This window comes from Hylobates moloch, unplaced genomic scaffold (assembly GCF_009828535.3).
Source record: "Hylobates moloch isolate HMO894 unplaced genomic scaffold, HMol_V3 SCAFFOLD_5, whole genome shotgun sequence".
NCBI classification, from domain to species: Eukaryota; Metazoa; Chordata; class Mammalia; order Primates; family Hylobatidae; genus Hylobates; species Hylobates moloch.
In genome coordinates this window covers 144,620,749-144,648,465 of record NW_026652280.1, presented here as the reverse complement: position 1 = coordinate 144,648,465, position 27,717 = coordinate 144,620,749, and the positions used below count along the sequence as shown (strand labels likewise).

General features: G+C 38.9%; 1 protein-coding gene and 1 pseudogene across 3 annotated transcripts in view; both read left to right on the top strand.

Moving 5' to 3' along the window:
* Positions 1-27,717, top strand: part of ADGRL2 (adhesion G protein-coupled receptor L2) — a 696,353-nt gene that overhangs the window by 373,548 nt on the left and 295,088 nt on the right. The gene's annotated exons all lie outside the window — the stretch shown is intronic.
* The window catches only part of LOC116467977 (hsc70-interacting protein-like), a 34,275-nt pseudogene continuing 20,208 nt past the window's right edge, over positions 13,651-27,717 (top strand).

Here is a 27,717-nt window from a genome sequence, read left to right as displayed (position 1 = left end):
ATGCAAAATGAAGGTTTTAAACTGGTCCTAACACTTACTGATCAAATTTATGGTTTGCTTTGATTCAAAAACACATAACAAGGTTTTCTGTCTTGTTTTTTGTTTTTGTTTTGAGATGGAGTTTTGCTCTTCTTGCCCAGGCTAGAGTGCAATGGCTCAATCTTGGCTCACTGCAACCTCTGCCTCCCAGGTTCAAGCAATTCTCCTGTCTCAGCCTCCTGAGTAGCTGGGATTACTGGCACCCGCCACCATGCCACCATGCCTGGCTAATTGTTGGTATTTTTAGTAGAGATGGGGTTTCATCATGTTGGCCAGGCTGGTCTTGAACTCCCGACCTCGTGATCTGCCCGCCTCGGCCTCCCAAAGTGCTGGGCTTACAGGTGTGAGCCACCGCGCCCAGCCTGTTTTGTTTTGTTTTGTTTTGAAACAGGATCTCTGCTGCCCAGGTTGAAGTGCAGTGGTGTACAATCACAGCCCAACCTCCCAGGCTCAAGTGATCCTACCACCTCAGCCTCCCGAATAGCTAGGACTACAGGCACACAGCACCACACCCAGCTAATTTTTTTTAAATTTTTTGTAGAGACAGTATTTCACTATGTTGACTAGGCTGTTTTTGAACTTCTGGACTCAAGTGATTGCTCTACCTCGGCCTCCCAAAGTGCTGGTATTACAGGCGTGAGCCACCATCCTGGGCCCTGATAACAAGGTTTTAAGGGGGAAATTTCATGCATGTTACCTGGAGACTGTGGAAATGTGTACAGAACTCATGGGATTTTTATTTTTTTTTGAGACGAGTCTCGCTCTGTCACCCAGGCTGGAGTGCAGTGGCGTGTTCTCAGCTCACTGCAAGCTCCACCTCCCAGGTTCACGCCATTCTCCTGCCTCAGACTCCCAAGTAGCTGGGAATACAGGCGCCTGCCACCACGCCTGGCTAATTTTTTTTGTATTTTTTAGTAGAGACAGGGTTTCACTGTGTTAGCTGGGATGTTCTCGATCTCCTGACCTCGTGATCCACCCACAGTGCTGAGATTACAGGCGTGAGCCACTGTGCCTGGCCAACTCATTGGCTTTTTTTTTTTTTTTTCAGATGGATTTTCGCTCTTGTTGCCCACGCTGAAGTGCAATGGCACGATCTCGGCTCACCGCAACCTCTGCCTCCCGATTTCAGGCAATTCTCCTGCCTCGGCCTCCCAAGTAGCTGGGATTACCAGCATGCACCACCATGCCTGGCTAATTTTGTATTTTTAGTAGAGAGGGGTTTCGCCACATTGTCCAGGCTGGTTTCAAACCCCTGACCTCAGGTGATCCGCCCGCCTCGGCCTCCCAAAGTGCTGGGATTATAGGCATGAGCCACCACACCTGGCCCAACTCACTGGATTTTTAAACAGAAGACTCAGGTTCAAATCCTGACTCCTTGTGATCTAGTTGTGAGACTGGGCAACTATCTTAACTTTCCTGAGCTTCATATAGCCGGAATAAAACCACCTATTGTTTATGTCATATTGCTATGGTGACATTTGAATAAACTAGCATAAAGGAATAACTCAGTATAGCTCCTGAAATATTTGGGATGGGGTGCAACAAAATGATAGTAATATTTTCCCTTAGAAGCATCACCATCTAGAAAACTGTTCAAGTTGACCTCTCCCACGTGTCCTATTAGTTATCAAGGCCTGTAATCTCTATCTCCTAAATACCTCTCAATTATATTTTCTTCCTTTTGTCTTCCTTTGTGCCGTCTAAATTAAGCCCCTCGTTACCTCAGGCCTTGACTAAAATGATGACCATGTAATTCACCCTTCCCTGAGGACTCAACTACTGCCAACCCATTCTTTATGTTGAATTCTCTTTCTAGAGAATAAATGCAATCACATTATCCTTCTGTTTAAAACTTTCGATGACTTCCTGATGACCATAAAACAGAATTTAATCTCCCTAAAGTGACACACAAGGGACTTCATCACTAAGGAGTTTAACATCATCTTCTACCATTTCTCATCATATACCCTATGTAACAAATACACTATATACTATTATTTTCTCTGAACTTCTATCTTTGCACTTGCTGTTCCCTTTGCCTGTGATGTATTTCCCACCCTCTGACTGTGAACAACTATTCATCTTTAAGACACAGCTGAAATGTCACCTCCCATATGTAGCCTTCTCAGAGCACATGGGAAGAATTTATCATTCCTGTAGGACTTATAATTATATCCATTATACCACACCATATTTCTTTAGTAACTTGTTTACATGTCTGTCTCTACTCTGATCTCCGAGCTCCAGTGTATAGCATAGAGCCAAACATGTGGCAGTATTTGATATTTACTGAATTAACAATGAGAACAACAACAAAATCGATGGTGTTATAATGGGTTAGCTCATGAATTCATAAGTCCCAAATTTGAAAGTGGCCTTTTACTTTCATAGTGTAGTTGTAGCCTCTGTCTACACAGGTAAGCAAAAGAAACAGAAATTGGATAATTATTTAGGGATGTCTACAAAACAAAACAACAACCTTTCTGAATCAATTATGTTGATATTACAAGCAACTGTATCTTTGGCCTAAATTTTGAAGTTTAATTCACTGGTTTAGACACAGCATGAACACAGAGGTATTTTTGTTATTCCTGGAAAACACACATTTCAGATTGTCCATTCTTCCCTTTCCATGCTAGCACAAAGGAAAGCCAGGAATGTATGTAACAGCAAAGTGACCTTTATGTGTGACTTTGCCACTACCTCTCAGAGTTCGCATTGAGCACGCTCTGTATCTTGTCTCCCCTTCTATTAAACAGTATGGGCCTCTCTCTTCAGGATGCTGTTAATTTAATGAGAAGATTCCGAGGTGGTCCCATTTTTTTCTTTTGTTGGGAAAATAAGAGAAAAAAGCCAAACATCCTGGTGTGCAAAGGTTAGAGCCAGGCCTTGGTAATTAACTGCAGTTAGTGCCTAGCATAGTGCTGACAGTGAATAAATGTTCCTTGTTGGTGATGAAATACTAAATATCAGAACCGGTGTTTCTGGTTCTGCACTGTCGTAAAGCTGCTATTATTCAGCATTTATTAGGTAGCCACAGAATATGAGGCATTAACATGACAAGGAGAAAACACACAGTCCCTCCTCTAAATTACAAAAGACAGATGCACAGGAAAGTAGGTGGACCTCCAAATTGTTTCCAAATGGCTGTTTGCAGGAGGATTCAGAGAGTAGGAAAACTAACAGGGAGGCAGGCTGGGTGGACAGGATGGAGTGTAAGAAAAATGGGAGGTGGGAGAGGAGTCAGTGTTTCCATAAGGGGAATAGGGTAGGAGGTCAGGCCAATTTCCAGACTCTTAAGAGTCAACATGAGAGATCCACTGGTGGTAATGAAGAACCCAGGGGAATAAAGAGGGAAGAGTGTTTATCTTTTGCCTCTCTGTGTCTTCTTGGCTAATGAGGACAGGTCTTCCAGCTTCTCTGGATGGTAGTAAGAGAAAAAAACAGGATTCTTTTAAAGTAAGACACTCCCATACTAAATGAATAGTTCTTCCATTTACTAGCCTCGCTTTCCCCGTCTTTAAAATGGAGCAATAATACCTCAAAGTGTTGAGCTGAGAATTAAAAGCCATGAAGCCTATACCTGGTCCATACCAGTGCCTTGCACATAGTTTTAGGAAGCAAATCCAGGAGTCCCTGGAACCATAGCGTAGTGTCCCAACCTTTGCTATACTAGGTTTCTTGCTTTTCTTGCTTTCTCCTTTTTCTGTTTATCAAAGGAGTAATATTTTCTAGAAAGAGAAGATAGAGTTTAAACAAGAAATATTTGTTAATAAATATGTAGACTGGAAGTACCTCATGCTAAAGATCTGTTTACTACTGAATTTGGGGCAAATGAGACTTTAATTTAGTTAGTAATTTTTTTTTAGCAGTCACTAAGCAGAGACCAAAAAAATCACAGTGGGGACCTTGTAAAATGGTTCTTGGGACCCTCAAGAGCATTTCTTTCAGTCTTTTCATCAACTGAGCTGGTCTATATTGTAAGTCTTATTTATAAGGAGGCTTTCAGGCAATTTCACACTGCTTTTCTCTGATGCAGCCCCCAAAAACATGTAAACTCAAGGGATTAGTAGCGACTTAAAGGGAAAATAGTGCAAAGTTACACCATGAACCGAGGCAGCACAGCTGCCTTGATGCACTGTTCCCTTGGGCTCCTACAGTGAATGAAACTTATCTAAGTGGCCCAGTCCACTCCCACCCTGCCAGATTGGCAGCCCTTTGTTACAGTGTGCACGAGAATTGCTCAATCTCAGGGCAGCTGAGTCTGTAATGACTTGCATTGTAGAAACACACAGGAGTTCACTATCTAGGAATGAAAACTTAAATCTCTTTTTATATTTCTTTGTTGACAGTTGCAAAGCAGGTCTGGGTAGTAAACAAAATGTTTATTCCAGCAATGTTCATTTCATAGGCGGTTCAGATATATTTATTGAGTAGGGCAGCAGCCTAAAATGGAAATGAAACCAGAATATCGTCTCAGGGCTACGTAGAAATCTTGAAAAAGACTGAATATTCCCCAAATGCAACCATCATGAGGCTGGCGTGCTTACACTGATGATCTCATCAGACCAATAATTAATAATCGTGAATTAGGCTAATGAAATCAGATGGGATAATGAAAGGCAGCCTTCTACTTGTTAGCATTGCTGTTTTCCCCATTATTTAATCTCTAACAGGAATTGAATTTGCCGCTCGAGATCCAATTCAGCCTATTTGACTTTTAGAAAAAAAATTTTTTTTAATTGTATCAGAGCCTTAAAGAAGGGGCAAGTATGAAAATATTAAGAATCTATACAATGACACCTGCAACGTTGGGAACATAGATCAACTCAGAACAACTGCATGCATTTCCTGCTCCTTGATAAAACTAAAGAAATTACAAGTAAAGGAAATGATGAAGAGGAATTTTTTTTCAAGGCTGGGATTTTTAAAAGGCAGAGATTCTCCATCACCCAATGGCAGCTTCTTGAATTTTTTTGACACACATAGTTTACTAAATAATTAAACTATAATACATCTTCCCTCCAAGGATAAGCACTATAGTAAGACCTAGGAAAGTAATGAGGATCAAGAATGAGCCCTTTGGCCTATAGAACAGAGCTGTGAAGACTTGACCTGGAAATGAAGCAGAGAGACTGCTTGCTCTGGTGAGAATTCACCAGCTGCCTCTATATCTTAAATCTGTAAGAGAAAGGTGGATGTGAGTCTGATGTAATTTGGTTCCTATTTGAGTCTTTACCAAAGAAAGCTTGAGAATCTGCAGAAGGGATGGAGGGCAAAGGAAGCATGTGTTTCTCATTCTTCTTCCCAGTAAGCAGCATGTGGATAACGGGAGCCTCCATGTGAACTGGAACTGTTTGGGACCCATTCCAGTGACTTCCCATGTTCTCCTGTCTTCTGTTTGAAAGCCAGTGCCAAAACAGAGACAGGAAGAATGCATGCGTGAGTAAAGGGTTAAACTCAGCAATGTGTGGATAAAGTCCCAGTGTATTTCCTATCTGATATATCAGATCTATTTTGAGGTTACTTATCAGTTGGTTATTGTGCTAATAATTGCCATTAAAATTAATACTACAGTTTGGGAATTAGGCAAACAGCTAACAAGTTTGCTTTTACACAGAGCTTTCCAAAAGCAATCTGGGTAACTTGTTTCTGGAATGCAGCTGTGTAAGTTTTCATTAACATCTTGCAGGTGGAGCCTAATTTTAGTTCAGCCTTGAGAAGGGGGAATTGTTTTCCTCACCATATGCGCAGCACCACAACAGCAGCAAAGCAGGTGGGGCTTTGCCAAGCACTTGTTTACTTTCTTGTTTTTTTATAAAATGGATGATTCATATCGTTAATCATACAGTTGCTATTTGATTTTAACATGTCTTTAACAGAATAGTCTGGAGTACATTTGACCTGCAGTTACTCAAATGTGAAACAAAAGCAATGAAATGGAAAATGATAAGAAAATGAGCAATGAGTCCTAAATATAGTGGAGGAGAAGCCAGTGAATGAAGTGAAGTAAAATTTAGAAATACATCTGTTTGGCTACAAAAGCATTTTAAAAAGCAACCTTCCAGATTTTGGTTTGGCAATTTGAAGTTGGCTCAGTTAGAAAGTTCCATATATATACATATATATGTGTGTGTGTGTGTATATATATATATTTTCTTTTTCTTTGCCATTGCAAGAAGGAAAGTATTATGGGAAGGAAGCTGTTGCTGGAAAGAGAGGAGATGAGGGGTCAGAAAAGACAATTGAGAAGCATACACATTGTTTTCTCATGCAAGTTCTTCCCTGTCCTTTGAATCTCAGGGAATGGCTGGTAATCGGCTTAACTTTTAGGACTGAGGACAAAAATATTGTTAAGAATCAGAGAGTGATTAATGACAGTAATTTCTTTTTTCATTTGTTTAGGAACTATCTTAAGATTGACGTTAAGCTTCAAGGGCACAAACTCCATACCTCTACTATGTTTCATCTGCTTCACTGCGGTGAACCTACTGTGTGTGTCTCTTTGGATGTGAGGCTAGTGTGGTCTGGCCATAACGTGGCTGCATGTCATCTGGCTTAAACAAGCGCCTTTGAATTCTTCTACCCTGTGGGGTGTGCATGAAAATTCCATTACCTCCACAGAGAGGGGGCAGCTCCATGTGCATATTTGCTTCTTTCAATTCAGTCTCTTGGAATGGATGGAATGTGTGATTACACTATATAGGAGTCTATTGTTCTGAACCTTAAAATAAACCTTTTCTCGAAAGCCCTCTTCTGGACCTTGAAGGTCACCATTCAAGGGCTTTGCCTTTATGGAAGTTCTTAACCTGGTATACAGGCTTGTCCATGAAAGTGCTTTAGAGTGTTCATGAAAAAGGGTTGTTTTGGGCCGGGCGCAGTGGCTCACGCCTGTAATCCCAGCACTTTGGGAGGCCGAGGCAGGTGGATCACCTGAGGTCAGGAGTTCGAGACCAGCCTGGCCAAAATGATGAAACCCCCGTCTCTACTAAAAATACAAAGATTAGCTGGGCATGGTGGCAGGCGCCTGTAATCCCAGATACTCAGGAGGCTGAGGTAGGAGAATCGCCTGAACCAGGGTGGCAGAGGTTGCACTAAGCCGAGATAGTGCCACTGCACTGCAGCCTGGGTGACACAGTGAGACGCTATCTCTTCAAAAATAAAAAATAAATAAAGAAAAAGGGTTGTTTTGTTTTCTGAATAGACATGAATGTGCATGTTTATCAGGAAAGAGTCCATAGCTTTCTTTGGATTTCTAGAAGTATTTTTTAAACCCCAAAATATTAAGCATTATTGCCTTATACAGAATGTTTTCAAATACTATTTTTTTCCATAAGTTATTGGGATACAGGTGGTATTTGGTTACATGAGTAAGTTGTTTAGTGGTGATTTGTGAGATTTTGGTGCAACCATCAACCGAGCAGTATACACTGCACCATATTTGTAGTCTTTTATCCCTTGCCTCCCTCCCACTCTTCCCCCCAAATCTCCAAAGTCCATCATCATTATTATGCCTTTGCATCCTCATAGCTTAGCTCCCACACATCAGTGAGAACATATGATGTTTGATTTTCCATTCCTGAGTTACTTCACTTAGGATAATAGACTCCAATTTCATCCAGGTCACTGCAAATACTGTTAATTCATTCCTTTTATGGCTGCGTAGTATTCCATTATGTGTGTGTGTGTATGTATGTATGTATGTGTGTGTGTGTGTGTGTGTGTATATATATATATATAGTGATATATATCACAGTTTCTTTATCCATTCATTGATTGATGGGCATTTGGGTTGGTTCCACGTTTTGCAATTGTGAATTGTGCTGCTATAAACACGCTTGTGCAAGTATCTTTTTTGAATAATGAGTTCTTTTTTTTTTTTCTTTTGAGATGGAGTCTTGCTCTGTCACCCAGGCTGGAGTGCAGTGGCACGATCTTGGCTCACTGCAAGCTCTGCCTCCCAAGTTCAAGCAATTCTCCTGCCTCAGCCTCCTGAGTAGCTGCGATTACAGGTGTGCGTCACCATGCCCGGCTCATTTTTAAATTTTTAGTAGAGACGAGGTTTCACCATGTTGGTCAGGCTGGTCTCGAACTCCTGACCTCGTGATCCACCTGCCTCAGCCTCCTGAAATGCTGTGATTACAGGCGTGAGCCACTGTGCCCGGCCGAATAATGACTTCTTTTCCTCTGGGTAGATAGTGGGATTGCTGGATCAAATGGTAGTTCTGCTTTTAGTTCTTTAAGACATCTCCACACTGTTTTCCACAGTGGCCTATACTAGTTTACATCCCCACCAGCAGTGTAGAAGTGTTCCCTGATCACCTCATCCACACCAACATCTACTGTTTTATGATTTTTTGATTATGGCCGTTCTTGCAGGAGTAAGGTGGTGTCACATTGTGGTTTTGATTTGCGTTTCCCTGATTATTAGTGATGTTGAGCATTTTTTCTATGTTTGTTCATCGTTTGTGTATCTTCTGAGAATTGTCTATTCATGTCCTTAGCCTGCTTTTTGATGGGATGGTTTGTTTTTCTCTTACTGATTTGTTTGAGTTCATTGTAGATTCTGGATATTAGTCATTTGTCAGACATACAGATTGTGAAGATTTCGTCCCACTCTGTGGGTTGTCTGTTTACTCTGTCAACTGTTCCTTTTGCTGTGCAAAAGCTCTTTAGTTGAATTAGGTCCCAGCTATTTAGCTTTGTCTTTATTGCATTTGCTTTTGAGTTCTTGGTCATTAAATCCTTGCCTAAGCTAATGTCTAGAAGGGTTTTTCCAATGTTACCTTCTAGAATTTTTATAGTTTCAGGTCTTAGGTTTAAGTCTTCAATCCATCTTGAGTTGATATTTGTATAAGGTGAGAGATGAGGATCCAGTTTCATTCTCCTACATGTGGCTAGTCAATTATTCCAGCACCATTTGTTGAAAAGGGTGTCCTTTCTCCCATTTTATGTTTTTGTTTGTTGAAGATCAGTTGGCTGTAAGTATTTTGGTTTATTTCTGAGTTTCTATTTTGCTCCATTGGTCTATGTGCCTATTTTTATACCAGTACCATGCTGTTTGGGTAACTATGGCCTTATAGGATAGTTTGAAATCAGGTTGTGTGATGCCTCCTGATTTGTTCTTTTTGCTTAGTCTTGCTTTGGCTATGTGAGCTCTTTTTTGGTTCCATATGAATTTTAGAATTGCTTTTTCTAATTCTGTGAAGAATGATGGTGGTATTCTGATGGGGACTGCATTGAATTTGTACATTGCTTTTGGCAGTATGGTCATTTTCACAATATTGATTCTACCAATCTATGAGCATGGGATGTGTTTCCATTAGTTTGTGTCATCTATGATTTCTTTCAGCACTGTTTTATAGTTTTTCTTGTAGAGGTCTTTCGACTCCTTTGTTAGGTATATTCCTAAGTATTTTATTTTTTTTAAAGCTATTTTAAAAGAGGTTGAGTTCTTGATTTGATTCTCCACTTGGTTGCTGTTGGTGTATAGAAAAGCTACTGATTTGTGTGCATTAATCTTGTATCCGGAGACTTTGCTAAATTCTTTAATCAGTTCTAGGAGCTTTCTGGAGGCGTCTTTAGGGTTTTCAAGGTAAAGGATCATATTTTCAGCAAACAGTGACAGTCTGACTTCCTCTTTACCGATTTGGATGCCCTTTATTTCTTTCTCTTGTCTGATTGGTCTGGCTAGGACTTCCAGTCCGATGTTGAAGAGGAGTGGTCAGAGTGGGCATCCCTGTCTTGTTCCCATTCTCAGAGGGAATGCTTTCAACTTTTCCCCATCCAGTATTATGTTGGCTGTGGGTTTGTCACAGATTGCTTTCATTACATTAAGGTATGTCCCTTGTATGCCGATTTTGCTAAGAGTTTTAATCATAAAGGGATGCAGGATTTTGTTGAATGCTTTTTCTGCATCTATTGTGGTGATCATGTGATTTTTTGTTTTTAATTATGTTTATGTGGCATATCACATTTATTGACTTGTATATGTTAAAAACCATCCGTGCATCCCTGGTATGAAACCCACTTGATCATGGTGGATTATCTTTTTTATATGTTGTTGGATTTGGTTAGCTAGTATTTTGTTAAGGATTTTAGCAACTATGTTCATCAAGGATATTGGTCTGTAGTTTTCTTTTTTGGTTGTGTCCTTTCCTGGTTTTGGTATTAGGGTTATGCTGGCTTCATAGAATGAGTTAGGGAGGGTTCCTTCTTTCTCTATCTTGTGGAATAGTGTCAAAAGGATTAATACCAATTATTCTTTGAATGTCTGGTAGAATTCTGCTGTGAATCTTTCTGATCTTGGACTTCTTGTGTTAGTAATTTTTTAATCACTATTTCAATCTCGCTGCTTGTTATTGGTCTGTTCAGGGTATCTAATTCTTCCTGATTTAAGCTAGGAAGGTTGTATTTTTCCAGGAATTTATCCATCTCGTCTAGGTTTTCTAGTTTATGTGTGTAAAGGTGTTCATAGTAGCCTTGAATGATCTTTTATATTTTGGTGGTGTCAGTTGTAATATCTCCTGTTTGATTTCTCAGTGAAGTTATTTGGATTTTCTCTCTTCTTAGTTAATCTTGCTAATGGTCTAGCAATTTTATTTATCTTTTCAAAGAATCAGCCTTTTGTTTCATTTAACTTTTGTATTTTTTGTTTGTTTGTTTCAGTTTCATTTAATTCTGGTCTGATCTTGGTTATTTCCTTTCTTCTGCTGGCTTTGGGTTTGGTTTGTTATTTCTCTAGTCCCTTGAGGTGTGACCTTACATCGTCTGTTTGTGCTCTTTCAGACTTCTTGATAAAGGCATTCAGAGCTATGAACTTTCCTCTTAGCACTGCCTTAGCTATATCTCAGAGGTTTTGATAAGTTGTATCATTATTGTCATTCAGTTTGAGTAATTTTTAAATTTCCATCTTGATCATTTTTGACCCAATGATCATTCAGGAGCAGATTATTTAATTTCCATGCATTTGCATGGTTTTGAAGATCTCTTATGGAGTTGATTTCCAGTTTCATTCCACTGTAGTCTAAAAGAGTGCTTGATATAATTTCAGTTTTCTTAAATTTATTGAGGCTCATTTTATGGCCTATCATATGGTATATCTTGGAGAAAGTTCCATGTGCTGTTGAATAGAATGTGTGTGTATTCTGTGGTTGTTGGATGAAATGTTCTGTATGTATCTGTTAAGTCCATTTGTTCCAAGGTATAGTTTAAATCCATTGTTTCTTTGTTGACTTTCTGTCTTGATGAACTGCTGTCTTGATGACCTGTCTAGTGCTGTTAGTGGAGTACTGAAGTCCCCCACTATTATTGTGTTGCTCTCTATCTCATTTCTTACATCTGTTAGTAATTGTTTTATAAATTTGGGAGCACTAGTATTAGGTGCATATATGTTTAGGATTGTGATATTTTCCTGTTGGACAAGGCCTTTCAGCATTATATAATGTCCCTCTTTGTCTCTTTTAACTGCTGTTGCTTTAAAGTTTGTTTTGTCTGATATAAGAATAGCTACCCCTGCTCACTTTTGGTGTCTATTTGCATGAAATGCCTTTTTCTACTCCTTTAAGTTTATGTAAGTCCTTAAGTGTTAGGTGAGTCTCCTGAAGGCATCAGATGGTTGGTGAGTTCTTATGATTCCGATCTTTCAAGTGGAGCATTTAGGCCATTTACATTCAATGTTAGTATTGAAATGTGAGGTATTGTTACATTCATTGTGCTCTTTGTTGCCTGTGTTATTTTGTTTTTTTTGTTTGTTTTTTGCTTTTGCTTTTTAGTTTATATTCTTGTTTTACAGGTCCTGTGTGACTTATGCTTTAAAGAAGAAACACATGAAAATGTGTTTCCAGGATTCCTTTCAAGGTTTAGAGCTCCTTTTAGCAGTTCTTGCAGTAGTGGCTTGGTAATGGCGAATTCTCTCAGCATTTGTTTATCTGAAAACAACTATATTTCCTTCATATATGATGCTTAGTTTTGCTGGATACAAAATTTTTGGCTGACATTTGTTTTGTTTAAGGAGGCTGAAGATTGGGCCCCCAATCCCTTCTAGCTTGTAGGGTTTCTGCTGAGATATCTGCTGTTAATCTGATAGGTTTTCCTTTATAGGTTACCTGATGCTTCTGTCTCACAGCTCTTAAGATTCTTTCCTTTGTCTTAACTTTGGATAATCTGATGACAATGTGCCTAGGTGAAGATCTTTTTGCAATGAATTTCCCAGGTGTTCTGGGAATGACTAGGTCTCTAGCTAGGCCAGGGCAGTTTTCCTCTATTATTCCCCCAAATATGTTTTCCAAGCTTTTTGAATTCTCTTCTTCCTCAGGAAAACCAATTATTCTTAGGTTTGGTCGTTTAACATAATCCCAGACTTCTTGGAGGCTTTGTTCATATTTTCTTATTCTTTTTTCTTTGTCTTTGTTGGGTTGGGTTAATTCAAAGACCTTGTCTTTGAACTCCAAATTTCTTTCTTCTACTTGTTCAATTCTATTGCTTGTACTTTCCAGAGCATTTCATATTCCTAAAAGTGTCCAAAGTTTCCTGAATTTTTTATTGTTTTTTCTTTAAGCTATCTATTTCCTTGAATATTCCTCCCTTCACTTGTTGTGTCATTGTTTGGATTTCCTTGCATTGGGCTTTGCCTTTCTCTGGTCCCTCCCTGATTAGCTTAATTACTAACCCCCTGAATTCTTTTTCAAGTAAATCAGGGATTTCCTCTTGTTTTGGATCCATTGCTGGTGAACTAGTGTGATTTTTGGGGGGTGTTGAAGAGCCTTGTTTTGTCGTATTACCAGGATTAGTATTCTGGTTCCTTCTCATTTGGGTAGGCTCTATCAGAGGGAAGGTCTAAGGCTGAAGGCTATTGTTCAGATTCTTTTTCCCACAGGGTGTTCCCTCGATGTAGTACTCTCCGTCTTTTCCTATAGATGTGGCTTGCTGTGAGCCAAACTGCAGTGACTTCTGGGTCTAGCCACCCAGCAGGTCTACCCAGCTCCGGGCTGGTACTGGGGATTGTCTGCACAGAGTCCTGTGATGTGAACCATCTATGGGTCTCTCAGCTGTGGAGAACAGGCATCCACCAGCACCTGTTCTGGTGGACATGGTGAAGGGTGAAATCTCAAATACTATTTTAATGTAACAAAGACACAGTAGTTTATTTGGCTAATGATTATAAATAAAATGTAGCATTTGTCAGCTTTCCTCTTATAGTGAGTCTGCCTGACTTAGGAAAGTTTACACTTTAAGTTGGCCGAGATTCTTCCCCTAGGATATCGTAAATCTTTCCCTATCTCTGACCTATAGCCATGCTAAAAGAACACCTAAAAGAATATTAGATTTTCTAAAGATTTGTTCCTTTATTTGACATAGATCTGTTAAGCACCTGTTATATTTGAGGTACTTTTGGATTTCAGAAATATATGACTCAGTCTCTCTCCTTAAGAAGGACCCAAGCCTGTGGCAGAGACATTCAGCCAAGCAAAGAAACTCAACTAAATGGTCTATTTGTAAAAATGAATAAAACATTTTGTGAGGCCTCAGATTTTTCACATCATATTTCACACTCTCATTCTGAGATGTAAATGAAAAGATTTTTTAAAATGACTGTGACCCTTTGGCAAGATGACAAGAACCACACCACACCCAAACCTGTTTGTTCTGCTGTCTTCGTCCACCCACCGGCAGATGTGGCTGCAGGGGGCTGTGTGGGTGACAGAATGCAGCGATGGAACTTTAGAATTGGCTCCCATGAGTGGAATTGGGGGAAGGGTCATCAAAAGGCAGGAAGGAGCCAGTGTGTTTGAGACTGAGGCTAGGTAAACATTTTTGACTGATTTGCTGTTACAGATTCCCTAAAGCCTCATCAGATTGTGATTTTGCAACTCTCTTGAGCACAGTCCTAGTTTTCACAACACCCTCTCATTTTCACTGACCAGACCCAGTCTTTGGATGAGATCTCTCTCTCCCAATCTGGAACTCAGACGCTGTTACTATTTCTTCTATTCCCCAACATCTGAGGTGCTTCTCACTCAATCCCAAATTTTCCTTTGACCCCAACTTACTTACTCACAGGAGTAGGAGGACAAAGAGAAAGGGAAATAATTTGATGAGAAGCAGGGATTGACTACTTCCAATTCTTTTTCACTGTAACCCATACTGTCAACAGCAGATGACATCGATTTGATCTTCCCAGTATTATTTGTTCTTAGCTATACTCAGAATGTAAAATTTAGGGCCAGGCATAGTGGCTTACACCTGTAAGCCCAGCACTTCAGAAGGCCAAGGTGGGCAGATCACTTGAGGTCAGGAGTTTGAGACCAGCCTGGCCAACATAGCGAAACCCCATCTCTACTAAAAATACAAAAATTAGCCGGGCCTGGTGGTGCATGCCTGTAGTCCCAGCTACTAGGGAGGCTGAGGCTGCTGGAGGATCACTTGAATCCGGGAGGTGGAGGTTGCGGTGAGCCAAGATCTCACCACTGCACTCCAGCCTGGGTGACAGAGTAAGACTCTGTCTCAAAAAAAGAAGACTGTAAAATTTAGTATCCAACTTCTATTCATCATTTAATCCAGGACTATCTTGGAGAGGATGAAATGAGGTCGAAGCCCCATTTCTAAAATGTAAAAGGGTTGTTTTGGCTATCTAAACAAAGGGCTCAGTGTTTTAATATTCCTAATTAAAAATCACAGGATTGGCCACCTGCCTTACCTTTTTTCTAGTTTATTCATTTCTTTGTAAATTTTTCCTACTCTCCTTTCTAGGCAAACCTACACTTTTCCTGCTGAGCTTCCTAAAGTTATAGAGTAAAATGTCACCAACAGGAAGCATGTGATTCATTTCACTCTTGCTGGTAGGTACATTCAGACTACGACTTCAACAGGTTTATTTCCCGTTTGTAATCTAAACCTTATTGGGCTGCCTGCAGTGGAAGCCTCAGCTACAGCTGCAGAAATAAAGTCTTTACAGAAGCACTTAAAGAAGACCTGGTTGTTCTGGTACTGCTTCTGAAGAAGTTCCAGTCAGCAGCAGGGGAAAATTTATGAGATTCACATGAGATTTTTGGTTTCTTAAAAGAGTACACATGCCACAGAGAATCTGAATACATTGCACGAAAATCATACAGTCCTGTCAACCAGCACAAGCACATGTGCAGAAAACTTGAGAGGTCACTGTTTGGCAGGACCACACTAAAATCATCTGAGACAAATGAGATAAACCTGTTTAAAGGCTTAAAGTGAAAGAGATTCTGCAACTTCATCTGGGGAGGCCTGATAATATCTAATTGTTATCTTTAGTTCTGGGACCCATCTTTAGTAGTCATTGGTATCAGTTCTGCTTGTTTTTTTTTTTAAGCCTATAAATTGGTTAAAGATAAAGCATTAACCAAAACCTCTGTAAGTACATGAGAATCTCTACTTCGTAGAAAAGAAATAATAATAACTTACGAATACAGAGTATTTTGATTGCATATACCAATATGCTTGGGTAATATCTACTGTTAGTTTTCTTTTTAGGACTTTTTTTTTTTTTTCGAGACGGAGTTTCGCTCTTGTTGCCCAGGCTGGAGTGCAATGGCACGATCTCGGCTCACTGCAACCTCTGCTTCCTGGGTTCAAGCGATTCTCCCGTCTCAGCCTCTCGAATAGCTGGGATTACAGGCATGTGCCACTACACTCAGCTAATTTTGTATTTTTAATAGAGACGAGGTTTCTCCATGTTGGTCAGGCTGGTCTTGAGCTCCCAACCTCAGGTGATCCACCCACCTCAGCCTCCCAAAGTGCTGGGATTACAGGCGTGAGCCACCAAGCCCGGCCCTCTTTTTAGGACTTTTGATTATCAGGAGTTGTGTAGGCTGAGGTAAAATGGCATATATATGTGTGTGTGTGTGTGTGTGTGTGTGTATGTGTGTGTGTATTTATATATGTATGTATGTATATAGATATATACACACATATATCTATATACACACATACATATCTATATACACACACAAAGCTATTTTCATATACAGTATATATGATATATATACATGTACTTTCATATACAGTATATATGATACATATATATTCACACACATGCACAAATAAGCCATTTCCATATAGTATACAGAAAGCAATTTTTCCTCAGTATATATATATGTATATAAAATCAAATTAGGCTGGGTGTGGTGGCTCACGCCTGTAATCCTAGCACTTTGGGAGGCCAAGGCGGGCGGATCACCTGAGGTCAGGGGTTCGAGACCAGCCTGGCCAACATGGCGAAACCCCATCTCTACTAAAAATACAAAACTTAGCTGCACTCCAGCCTGGGCAACAGAGTGAGAGATTCTGTCTCAAAAATAAATAAATAAATCAAATTAAATAATGTGTTTTTAAAGTGTTTATACCCATCCTACTGCCAGGAGAAGATCCAGTTACTCAAGTTGATTGAATTATGTGGGATAACAGAGATGCCAACCCATCTTGACCCCGCAGTGTTAAGCCAATTCCTTTGATATTAGGCCATTGTATGCTAAGCTCTTTTTTGAATTACTGTTAGAATAAAGTAAAAATAAAGACCAGGAAGAGCAAGCAAGACACAAGTAGGCTTGTGGGAAAAATGAGAATTGGTGACATTAATAACAATAAAAATGATGCATAAATTGCTATAGCACATTGTAATTCTCTAAGTGTTTATCTAAAGATGATTTGATCTTTTTAATAATCTTTTGAGGAAGATTGAACAAGTATTATCAAGTCATTTTATAGAACAGAAAGTTAAATCAGGTGTTGTAGGGCAGCAATAGGCATTTTTTGCCAGTATAATATTTAATAAAACATTGAATTAGATGTCAATAGTTTAAAATTTGGAGATTTCACATAAAAACTCAGATATCTGACTTATCTAGAAAGTTGAAAGTTCTGGTACCACTGGATGACACTGGGCCAATATTCCCCTGACAACACATTAGCACTTCCTATTGTCTTATACCCACACTCCTCACTCATTAATCTTTACTAGCTTGGTCATTTTAGGCATTTGATTTTTGAACCCCTGGTGTAAAAGGATTTTCATACTGCCATGCCCTGAATTCATGACAGGTAGGCCTAGAGTGCAGGTCTGTGGCTTGTATTCTTTTACCATAAAATGTTTACATTGAACTGATGTATGGCTAACACATCCTTCTTTCCTCTCCTCCAAGAGCCTTCTGCTCCCCTGAACTTCTCACAATTGCCAATTGCCCAAGAGCTCATGCATTCCCATGTCCCCATACGCTTGATGCTGTTCCTCGTGCTTTTCATCCTGTCTACCTGCCACTCTCCCGTCTCCCAACTAAACCTTAGTCCTAGTGCTCCACTTAAAGTTCCCCTGCTCTCTGCAGCTGTCTCAGAGCCTATCTGCAACCTTCCTCCTCTCCCTCAACCATCATTTATTCAGACTCATCATTTGTTCAATAAATGTCAAATAAGAGAATGAAGAAGGGATACAATCGTTTTAGGCTAATGCATTTGTCTGCACTGGATTTACTTTTTTCCCAAGGTCTGTGTTGGGTGACACATTATGACTTCCATGTCTGTTTAAACTATGGGTCAGATTACTTCACAATAAAGATTTTGAAGAGAATGTCATTGAGCCACATCTATCCCAGGGAATGTGGACAAAGTTTGGGCAACTTCTTTTTTGAGGTAGTTCAGCATGACACTGTGGATTCAGCATTTTAAACTCATTTATTTATCAAAAATGTTCCTTGCTTGGAACATGAGTTTCTTTACCACTTTAGTTTGGTAAACAGGGAAAACGTTAATTCAAAGTCCAGAGAAGGCACTACTCATTTTACCCCAGCAGGAGACAAATCAGTGGCTGGCAGGGGAAATTATATGTAGAAAAATGACGAAGAAAAGATATGGACTGGCCCGAGTTATTGATTCATCCCACAAACATTTTTTGATATTTATTGTGTTCCAGACACTGAGCTAGGCCCTGGAGGTAAGCAGACATGTAAATACATAGGTGTAATGGATATTATGGGCATCTGTACATTATATGAGGGATACAGAGGAGACAACAATTAATTCTGCCCAATGAAATCAACAAAAGATACCTAAGTAAGTTGACCAGTTAGCTGAGTCCTAAGGGACACAGGTATATTTTGTACTCACTTTGAAGATGACATTAAAGACTTTAACATTAAAAATAAATTTGGAAAATGGATCTCTCCTTCCTAAGGGTATAGATCATATGAAAAACACTTGAGAATATAGTATGTGCATTTAAAAGAAGCGCCTAGAAGATGCAAAATAAATGAATAGGAATATACAGTCTCCAGATTCTACCTGAATTCAATCTTGGTTCAATTATTTGCTAGCAGTGTGATCTTGGAAAAGTCCCTTAACTTCTTTGTGCCGCAGTTTTCTTCTCTGTTAAAATAGATAATGAAACTACCGATGTGGTTAGTTATAGATGAGATAATATATGTAAAATGTTTAGCACACTATCTGGTACATAGTAATAAAAAAAGTTAGTGATTAGCATTACTATAACATAATCTAGTATGAGCCCGTGTGCTATTTTTCTTTGAAATAGCCAGCATCAAAATAAGATCATATAATTCAAAGCACTTATTAATAAAAACTTAGATAATTAAAACAAAAGAAGAAATCTCAAACCTAATATGCCTTGCATCATTTATGTGTCAGTTTTGCATTTTATTCGCACTCATCTTAGATAATGAAATGAGACCAGGTCCCATAATTGCCCTTCTGTAACTAACTGTTCAGTTTCTTGAATTTTTCAGTGAGGATCGTCTTCCCATTGTAATGAATTACCGTAATGCTACTGTGCTGTGGCTTCCAGTACTGCATATTACCAGTGAGAACCATTCTCAGTAATAAATTAACTTTCTTTTTTTTTTTTTTTTTTGAGACGGAGTTTTGCTCTTGTTGCCCAGGCTGGAGTGCAATGGCACGATCTCGGCTCACCGCAACCTCCGCCTCCCGGGTTCAAGCGATTCTCCTGCCTCAGCCCCGCGAGAAGCTGGGATTACAGGCACGCACCACCATGCCCGGCTAATTTTGTATTTTTAGTAGAGATGAGGTTTCTCCATGTTAGTCAGGCTGGTCTCGAACTCCCAACCTCAGGTGATCTGCCCACCTCGGCCTCCCAAAGTGCTGGGATTACAGGCGTGAGCCACTGCGCCCGGCCTAATAAATTAACTTTCAAACCTTGATGAACATCGTGAATCCTACATTTTCTTAAATTGTGAATCCTAAATAAGCACACACATACATATGTACATATATGCATCCCTTTTAATAGTATGTATTATACTCTCCATTTAAATTGATTATTTTTATTGATACATATATTTGACTAAGAACATTTCAGGATTATTGAAAATAATATCAATATTCTTCTGGAAGAGTCTCAAAAATCTTTTATTTCCTATTAATTCTTTGGTTATTCCTATAAAATTCAGATGAAACTGATTATTCAGTCTCTTCTAGATAGGGTAAAATCAACTTTCTGAAAATCTCTCACAAGTGGGGACTCGACAGTCTCTTGATAACATACCGTCCTTTCATTCTGTGCTTACCTACCAAAAATAATCTTAGGCTCTTCTACGTAATAAAAAGATATACAAATATATTAAAATTATTTTTAATAAATCATAAATATATTTATTTTAATAAATAATAATACTTTATTATTTTCTAATACCCGCTTGCACTGGAATAGTAAAAATTACCAAATAGACACTATTTTCTTTTCTAAAGATATTTTTCATTTTATTAAATTGGGATCATTGACTATATTTACATCTGGAAGGAAAGGACCTTGCCTTATATTGCTATTTCTGTGTCACCCCTTGGATTACCACAGGGCTGAGGCAGCTATGTTTTGAGAATTGAGTGTGAGGCTGGGTATGGTGGCTCATGCCTATAATCCCAGCACTTTGGGGGCCAAGGTGGGTGCATCACTTGAGGTCAGGAGTTAAGAGACCAGCCTGACCAATATGGTGAAACCCCATCTCTACTAAAAATGCAAAAATTAGCTCGGTGTGATGGTGCGTGCCAGTAATCCCAGCTACTTGGGAGGCTGAGGCAGGAGAATCGCTTGAACCTGGGAGGCGGAGGTTGCAGTGAGCCGAGAGATTATGCCACTGCACTCCAGCCTGGGCAACAGAGTGAGACTCTTGTTTCAAAAAAAAAAAAGAGTTGAGTGTGAGCTCCTTGAAATTCCCCCCTGGCTGTATTCCTCTGTTGCGTTCTGGGCTTTCTGCCTCGTTCCTGGGCAGTGTCTCACTTCCATTTTTCCCATTTCCAAGTCTTCTTTTGCAGACTGACACATTGTTTGTAATTTATTATAGAGAAATGTAGCTCGCTGTCTATCCAGTGCTGCTTACCAGACCACACCCAGAAGGACCTAGACTTTCTCAACTTGAGTGTCTACTCTAGATTTATCTAGTTGTTTTCCTCAACAAAAGAACTATTCATAAGTGATATATGTGTTGCTCCTCCCAAGAAGGCAAAAATAGTCATCTTTTTTCATTTTTACAAAACAGCATAGCAGAATTTTTTTTCCCTCTTAGCTATGTAGATTTTTTTTTCAAAAATATGTTTAGAGTGTGTTGTCCATGTAAAGCTTTATACAGAACAAGTCATTCTTTACTTCTAGTAACTCCCATCGCAGGAAGTGAACCCCAAGAAGGTGAAGCAGATAGCTACATAAATAAATTCTAGTGTCTTCAGGAAAGAAAGAACTTCGGATGTGCTTGTGGAAACTCTGACAATTATGTTTGAGATATCATGGAGAATGGGGCAGAGGCAAGAATAGAGAGGAGTTGGCCAGGCACGGTGGCTCACACCTGTAATCCCAGCACTTTGGGAGGCTGAGGCGGGTGGATCACAAGGTCAGGAGATCGAGACCACCCTGGCTAACACGGTGAAACCCCGTTGCTACTAAAAATACAAAAAATTAGCTGGGTGTGGTGGTGGGCGCCTGTAGTCCCAGCTACTTGGGAGGCTGGGGCAGGAGAACAGCGTGAATCTGGGAGGTGGAGCTTGCAGTGAGCCAATATCACACCACTGCACTCCAGCCTGGGCGACAGAGCGAGACTCCATCTCAAAAACAAAAACAAAAACAAAAACAAAAACAAAAAAGAATAGAGAGGAGTTGATGTTAACTCGATTTTACCAGAAATGAAAGATTCTGAGAACTCCAGAACTTCAGAACAAACCAATGAGTTTGATATCAGTCTCTAGCAAACTTTAGACAATTATTAAAATAAAAGTGAGCCTGCTGAAAAATGGCACTGACTATTAAGAATCAGCATGGGGTCCCTAAGAAAAAAGCAGCCACAAGTAAACTAGTTTATGTTTTCTCTTCAAAAGAGAATATAACTGGATTTTTGCAAGTATTTTAATCAAAATACTCATATGTTCCTAGAAGATAAGTTAGAGATACTTTAGAATATGGTTAGGAAGTTTCCAAAATGGCAGAATTATCTCTTTAAAAGTGATTAAGAATGAACTTTGGAGTCAGACAGCCTTAGGGGTTCAAATTGAAGCCCTGTACCTTATCAACCATGAAAATTTTTGAAAGTTGCGTAAGCTTCCTGAACCATAATTCCCTAAACTGTAATAAGGATTAAAATTATCTATGTCATAAGGATACTGTGTTTCTTGTGACATAATTTACATAAAGTGCTCTTTACACCTTATTAAATAAGTGCTCAATAAAAATGATAGGAGTTGTTTTATTCTCATTATCTAGGGTTGATTGATTGTTGCCAATCTGAAGAGAGGTCTCTGAGACATGCACTAGCACTTTTTTTGCCAATGATTTGAAGGAAAGCATGGAAGGCATAATAATGATATTGTCAGGCTCCTTGCCAGGCTGTGTGCTTTTTCAGGAAAGGGACCTGTCATCTTGCCCTCGGTATGATCATTGCCTGACCCATAGTAGCTGCTCAGATGTCTTTTAAAGAATGACACAAAATGAAATGTGGTAACCAAGACATTGGATAGCAAAATCAGGAATCCAAATATCCCAAATAATTAGAACAATGAGCCAGTACCAGAGATAAACTCTAGAATGGATGGAAAAAGTTGTAAGAGGTTTGATTCCACAGAATTTGGTATGAAAAAGATTTAGATGTTTTAGTTTTGTAAAAGTTCAAGCACTAAGAATAATAATGATGCCAACCTCTCCTCAGAGTGCATTTCCTGCCTCCACAAAATTCTAAATTATTAGAAACAGAGTCCAGAACAAGGCAGGCATCAGTACCCATGTATTTTGCATAATTAGACCACATTTCAAATAATGCATTCAGTTCTGACTGCCACATTTAGGAAAGGCATGGACAAACTGGAATCTCTCCAATATGGTGATAGGCATTAGAAGCCATATCATGTTATAATGATTAAAGGAATGTTCAGTCTGAAGAAAGAGGAGACGTAGAGAAAAATGATAGCCATTTTTCAAATAGTTGAATAACTTTCATGTGGAATAGGGATTAAATTTATCCTCAGAAGCTTTAGCAAAAGCTCATACCAAAGAATAGAAAATTCAGGAAGGTATTGGTCAAAAATAAGGAAGATCTCATTTAAAATGAAAGTAGATTGTCTTGGAGGTAGTAATGTATTATCTCCAAAGTTATTTAATTTTAATTTACTTGGCCAATGATTACTGCTCACATGTATGTGCATACCATGTATACATCCTATATATGAAAGAAGCCTTCAAGAGTTTGCAGGTTAGTTGATTTGTATAATTTATAATTTCCATATATGTAGTTATAAATGTACCTCTAAACATGTACTGAGCAAATATTTATTGAACTCATTACATGTCAATCTTGTGCTAGATGTGATGGGCAAGTTGAAGCAAAGGCAATATTTTGTAAGAAATTTTTGCTTGGGCGAGATATTGGATGAAACTTTGATATTTGAGACCAAATCAATCTAAAAATAGCACAGTTTGCTTGATTTAAATGTCTTTAAGGAATCAAGGGGTCTGAGAAAATTAAAATCCCACCTCTAGAGTACAGTACATTGACAAAATGGGTTGAAATTACAAGTCAAATGCATGACCTTTCCATCTATTTAGCCCTATATTTTTTATACTTTGTTTTGATCATGTTATACTTGCATGACAAATAATACATATAATTTTGGCTGTTTCTAAAATCTTGTCTTGCTTCTTCAATACCTGAATTCCATTTACATACATGACTATAGAGAGATAATGTAGCCAACCAACTTTTTTTTAATACCACAATCAACAATAAAATAAATTAACTGTCTACTGCTCCTTAGGGAGCTAAAATGATTTCCTTTCCTTAATAAGTTTACAGAATGCTTCTCCTATTATCCTTTTCTCTTTAGAAGAAGTAAAAGGATCATAACTAACACATGTATTTGATTTGCTATCAGAAAATTTAAAAGCAAAATGTACAACATACAACGTACACAGCGGTGTTCATTTTGATTGTTTGAGGAACTCTGATTTTATTTTCTTCCTCTGCCTTTTGTTTTGCAAACAGTTGCTTTAGAAAAGGTGAAAATACAGTCATTCTCTATGTTTAAATAAAGCTATCTTTTTAAGACAGGAACATAAAAAGAGCCCATTTTTGCTAAATGGTTAGATTTAATTAGAAGAGGGTGATTCTAAAAAGGAAACAAACAGAAAGCTGTAGAACAGCCCAGTCCTGCTCACTGCAGCCCAATCCTGATTCAGCAAATAGGTATTTGCCAGTAGCAATGAGCATTGTGTACTACAATGACGGTGCTGCTTAACTCGATACTGTTCCCACACGTCAGTTAGCTGGGCCCAGTGCGTGGGTAAATCATGAAGTCACTGGGTACTTGAGCAAAATATTGAAAGCAATGGAGGTTATGAGGGTTTAGAGACAGGTGGAACTGGCTACCTGATCACAGCCACGCCCAACTTTTAAAATGTACCTGGCAACAAAATCCATGCCAATATGACACCTGTCTGCTTAGGAAATTCTTGACGAAACACAGAAGGGCAGGCTTGGGATCTTAGTAGTGTTGTGACTGTGATTTCCCCAGGAGCCTCTCTGGAAAAGGCTCAATACTCTTTTCTCACTTGTTTGCCAGTTGGAATTTGAAGGGAGCTTGATCACTGTGTTCTATGTGGATCCAGCATTACAACTGATAAGGTAAGGGCAATTATATCTCTTTGTTTGATCATTAAAGTCAGAGTATAAAGAAATCTCCTACTACTCCATCTTCCCTTTCAAATGTAGATTACTAGGGCAATCTTGCCAGTGTATTTCAGGATCTTGAACTTGAGGGGTAGAATTGTCTGGTGCCTGCTCTAAAAAGAGATAGCCAGCCCCTGCAATAGCTGTCAGTACAGTTTCTGGCTAATGAAATGCAGAGCAATGAGGAAGATGGTGAGCTGTGCTTGTGTGGTAACGGGTGATTTCAGAGGAAAATGTCAAAGCAGCTCATCTCCCGAGGCCCTACACGATGATGTTTTAGTAGCCATCTTTATTCAGAGATTTAAAATTATGAAAAGAGAATCATAGTGACATCTTAATTGCTCTGAAGATGTCTTTTCAAAAGAATTGTCACAGGAACATTTCCTTCAGAGGAATGGAGAAACCAAAGGAGATGGCTTTATTGGGAAGAGTTGAGGAAAGCCTTCTGTCCTAGAAGTTAACATTTACGGATCTCTCTGGCAAATAATAGTCTCAGTTTCAAGTCCATTATGTTTGATGAGGATTCAAAAAGTCTTAATCGAATCTAGCAGTCATTGCTGCTTCTTTCTTTCCTAATCTCCCTGATTTTGAATGATAAGATCTTTATCTCTTAAAATAAAATATCACTTGTTAAAGCCTTTTCAAAATTAAGACTAAAACCATCACAACTAATTGTTTCTTGGCATCAAATAAACAAATTTTTAAAGTTTGATGAATTGTTTGTAAGCTCTAATCAAGTGGGTGGTGTCATAAAAGAGGGGAGGGAACCCACTGAAACAATATATGTAATTTGTTTGCATTAGTATTTGAGATAATTACAAAGCAAGTGTTCAAAAGCTGTTCTTTATACTCCAGAAGGGGCAAAGATAGGAGAGGAAAAGCATACGAACGCCCAGCCATTGTCAGCTGCTCTCTAAAATATTGCCGGATTCACAGTTGTCGAACATTAGCACTACTAAGAATGCCGGGGACAGAGTGTCACGTTGAATGTAGAGTGATGACTTCATACGAAGGCAAAGCTGAGGATATGACCAGTTTGCAGTCACAGAAAAATCAGCTTTAATTAATTTGAGTGCCAGCTCTGTGTATAATTACACAGCATGAGAGTTTGCATGCAAATGCAGAAATGCTGATTGTTCAAATACTTGCACTTGCTCATTAATACGTTGGGACTAAGCAGGGCTGGCAAGCAGACAGGGTACGGCACACACGGTGCCTGCAGGCTAATTTGTATTATACTGTAGTTAGCAAACAGATTTCAGATGTTTCTCCTTTCTTTAAATAATAAGCACAAAAATATGCATGTCATTTTCATCGGTGGCATACCTTGTTTTCTTTTTGATTAAAAATGTTTTTGGTTTCTGAAAAAGTGTTGAGGGTACATTAAACATTACTAGAACACTGATTTATAACCACTGATGCCAGGTCTGGGATATTTCTATTTGACATTTCATGTAATTGTCCGAACTGATCATATTTCATAATTAGTGAAACTATATTCAAACAATATAAGTTTATGATTAAATCCTATGGAGGAACAAAGGGAGAGACACAGCTGTATTGCCTACTTGTCTGTCGAATCTAGTATCTTGTAGTCAGCATTGGCTAGGTCCAGAAGCTTCAGCAGAACTGATTTCTTTGTGAAAGTACCTAATCCTAAAATGTCCTGCGGTGAGATTTTCCACTGAATCTTTTCAGAGATCAGCTTCAACCAAATTCCCAACTACCTTGACAACACCCTAGGGGAAAAAGTCTGCCTAAATCACTACACCAGGAACATCTGATAATTTATTAAGGAAATGGTATAAAAAAATAAGGAATTTGCCCAAGTTCCCCAAATCTGGTACTACTATCAATGCTGTCTGTTTTCTTGCCAACATTTCAATGCATTTCAGTTCTGCAAATATTTATGGAGCGCCCATTTCTGTTAGACACTGCAAAGCAGAGGATGTACTATAGTAAGTCAGATAGATAGAGTCTCTGCATTGGCTATCTCTTTTCTCCCAGGAATTGTCTCAGGAAGCAACCTAACTCAGTTCCCTGGGACATACATGTTTTTAGCAGTCATTACCTTGGGGGAAAGCCCACATTACAGAAACTTGAATCTATGGCCTTCCATAAATACAGTTTTCATGGTCCTGGGAGCCTGACTTGCTCTCTGATATTCTTTCAACCCTATTCTTGTGTAAGACGAAGGAAGCTACCTCTGTCTTGAGGGTTGAATGGAAATTTAAAGGATATGTGAAAGAGTCTATCAGGCAAGTCCAAAAGTTTTATAAGAATATATTGAAGAGGAAGGCTGTCATACCTTTCCCTGAAAGCCTATATCTGTAAGAATAGTCATTTCTCAAGGAAAAAAGGTGAACACAACATGTAGGTGGATATGGGGCACTTTACACCATTGGGTCTGACCAAAAGTAGGCAGGCATCTACCTATGTGTTTTCAATATGACCAGCTGAGGAACACCAGCTAGACAGCATCACCCCTTCTTTCTAAAAACTCTGCCAATGTACAAGTACAAAGATGGAAGGTGACAATAAAAACACTCATACATACCACCTAAGCTTCCACTTCACTTTCAGAGTAGTCATAACCTTCTCATGCTACATATCACAAATATGCAAGAAGGAAGAAGAAAATCAAGGATGCTGAAAGAACTCCAGGGTATCTTCATGATGTACAACACAGTAATTTCAGAACAGTGGTTTTCAGAGAATAACTATGAATTGCAAGTACCCTGAGCTCAAACAACTTTTCCTTATAGCTCTGTCATGGTCAGACACACGTGATCAGGAAACAAAACAAAAAAAGAAAGAAAAAGAAATTTCCAAAATAGGTATGAATTAAGAAAACACCATCTTGCTGGGACCAAAATATTAAAAAATGTTTGTTATGTGGATTACTGGTATCTTTACCAAGGAGAGTTAAAAAACATCTTAGGGGCTTTTTCCTATAAGAAATGCATTCTAATGGGGTTATGGTAATATATGAAAGGAACCATATTCACAGATGATGCAAGTAATTTCATGAAGCTACTAAGGGATAGGAAAGAAAGATAATACATTTGTAAAGAACAAAGTAGGGAATTTATTCTGGAACTAGAAAGTTTTCAGGAAACCTGAGAAAACTCTTGCTACAGAGATGAAGAAAGCATGTAACCCAGTGTAGAAGCACAACACACTGGGGTAGTTCAGGATGGTCAACTGCGCCGATTAATACAGCGTGAGAACCATAGAAGGAATGAAAGCAGCTAGTGAGTCAGCAATGATTAGGTCAACAAGAACTGTTTCCTTAGATTTGTGGGCTGAAATATGTATTCCACAGATGACATATTTCAAGGGCATGAGAAGAATGAAGGGGAGAATAATTGAAGATAGCAAATGTGAGGAATCTGTACCCAGAAAGTGAAGCGGGAGAAGTAAGCAAGAAAAGTTTTAGGCAAGTGGAGATTTGACCATGTTTGTAGAAGGGAAGAAATTA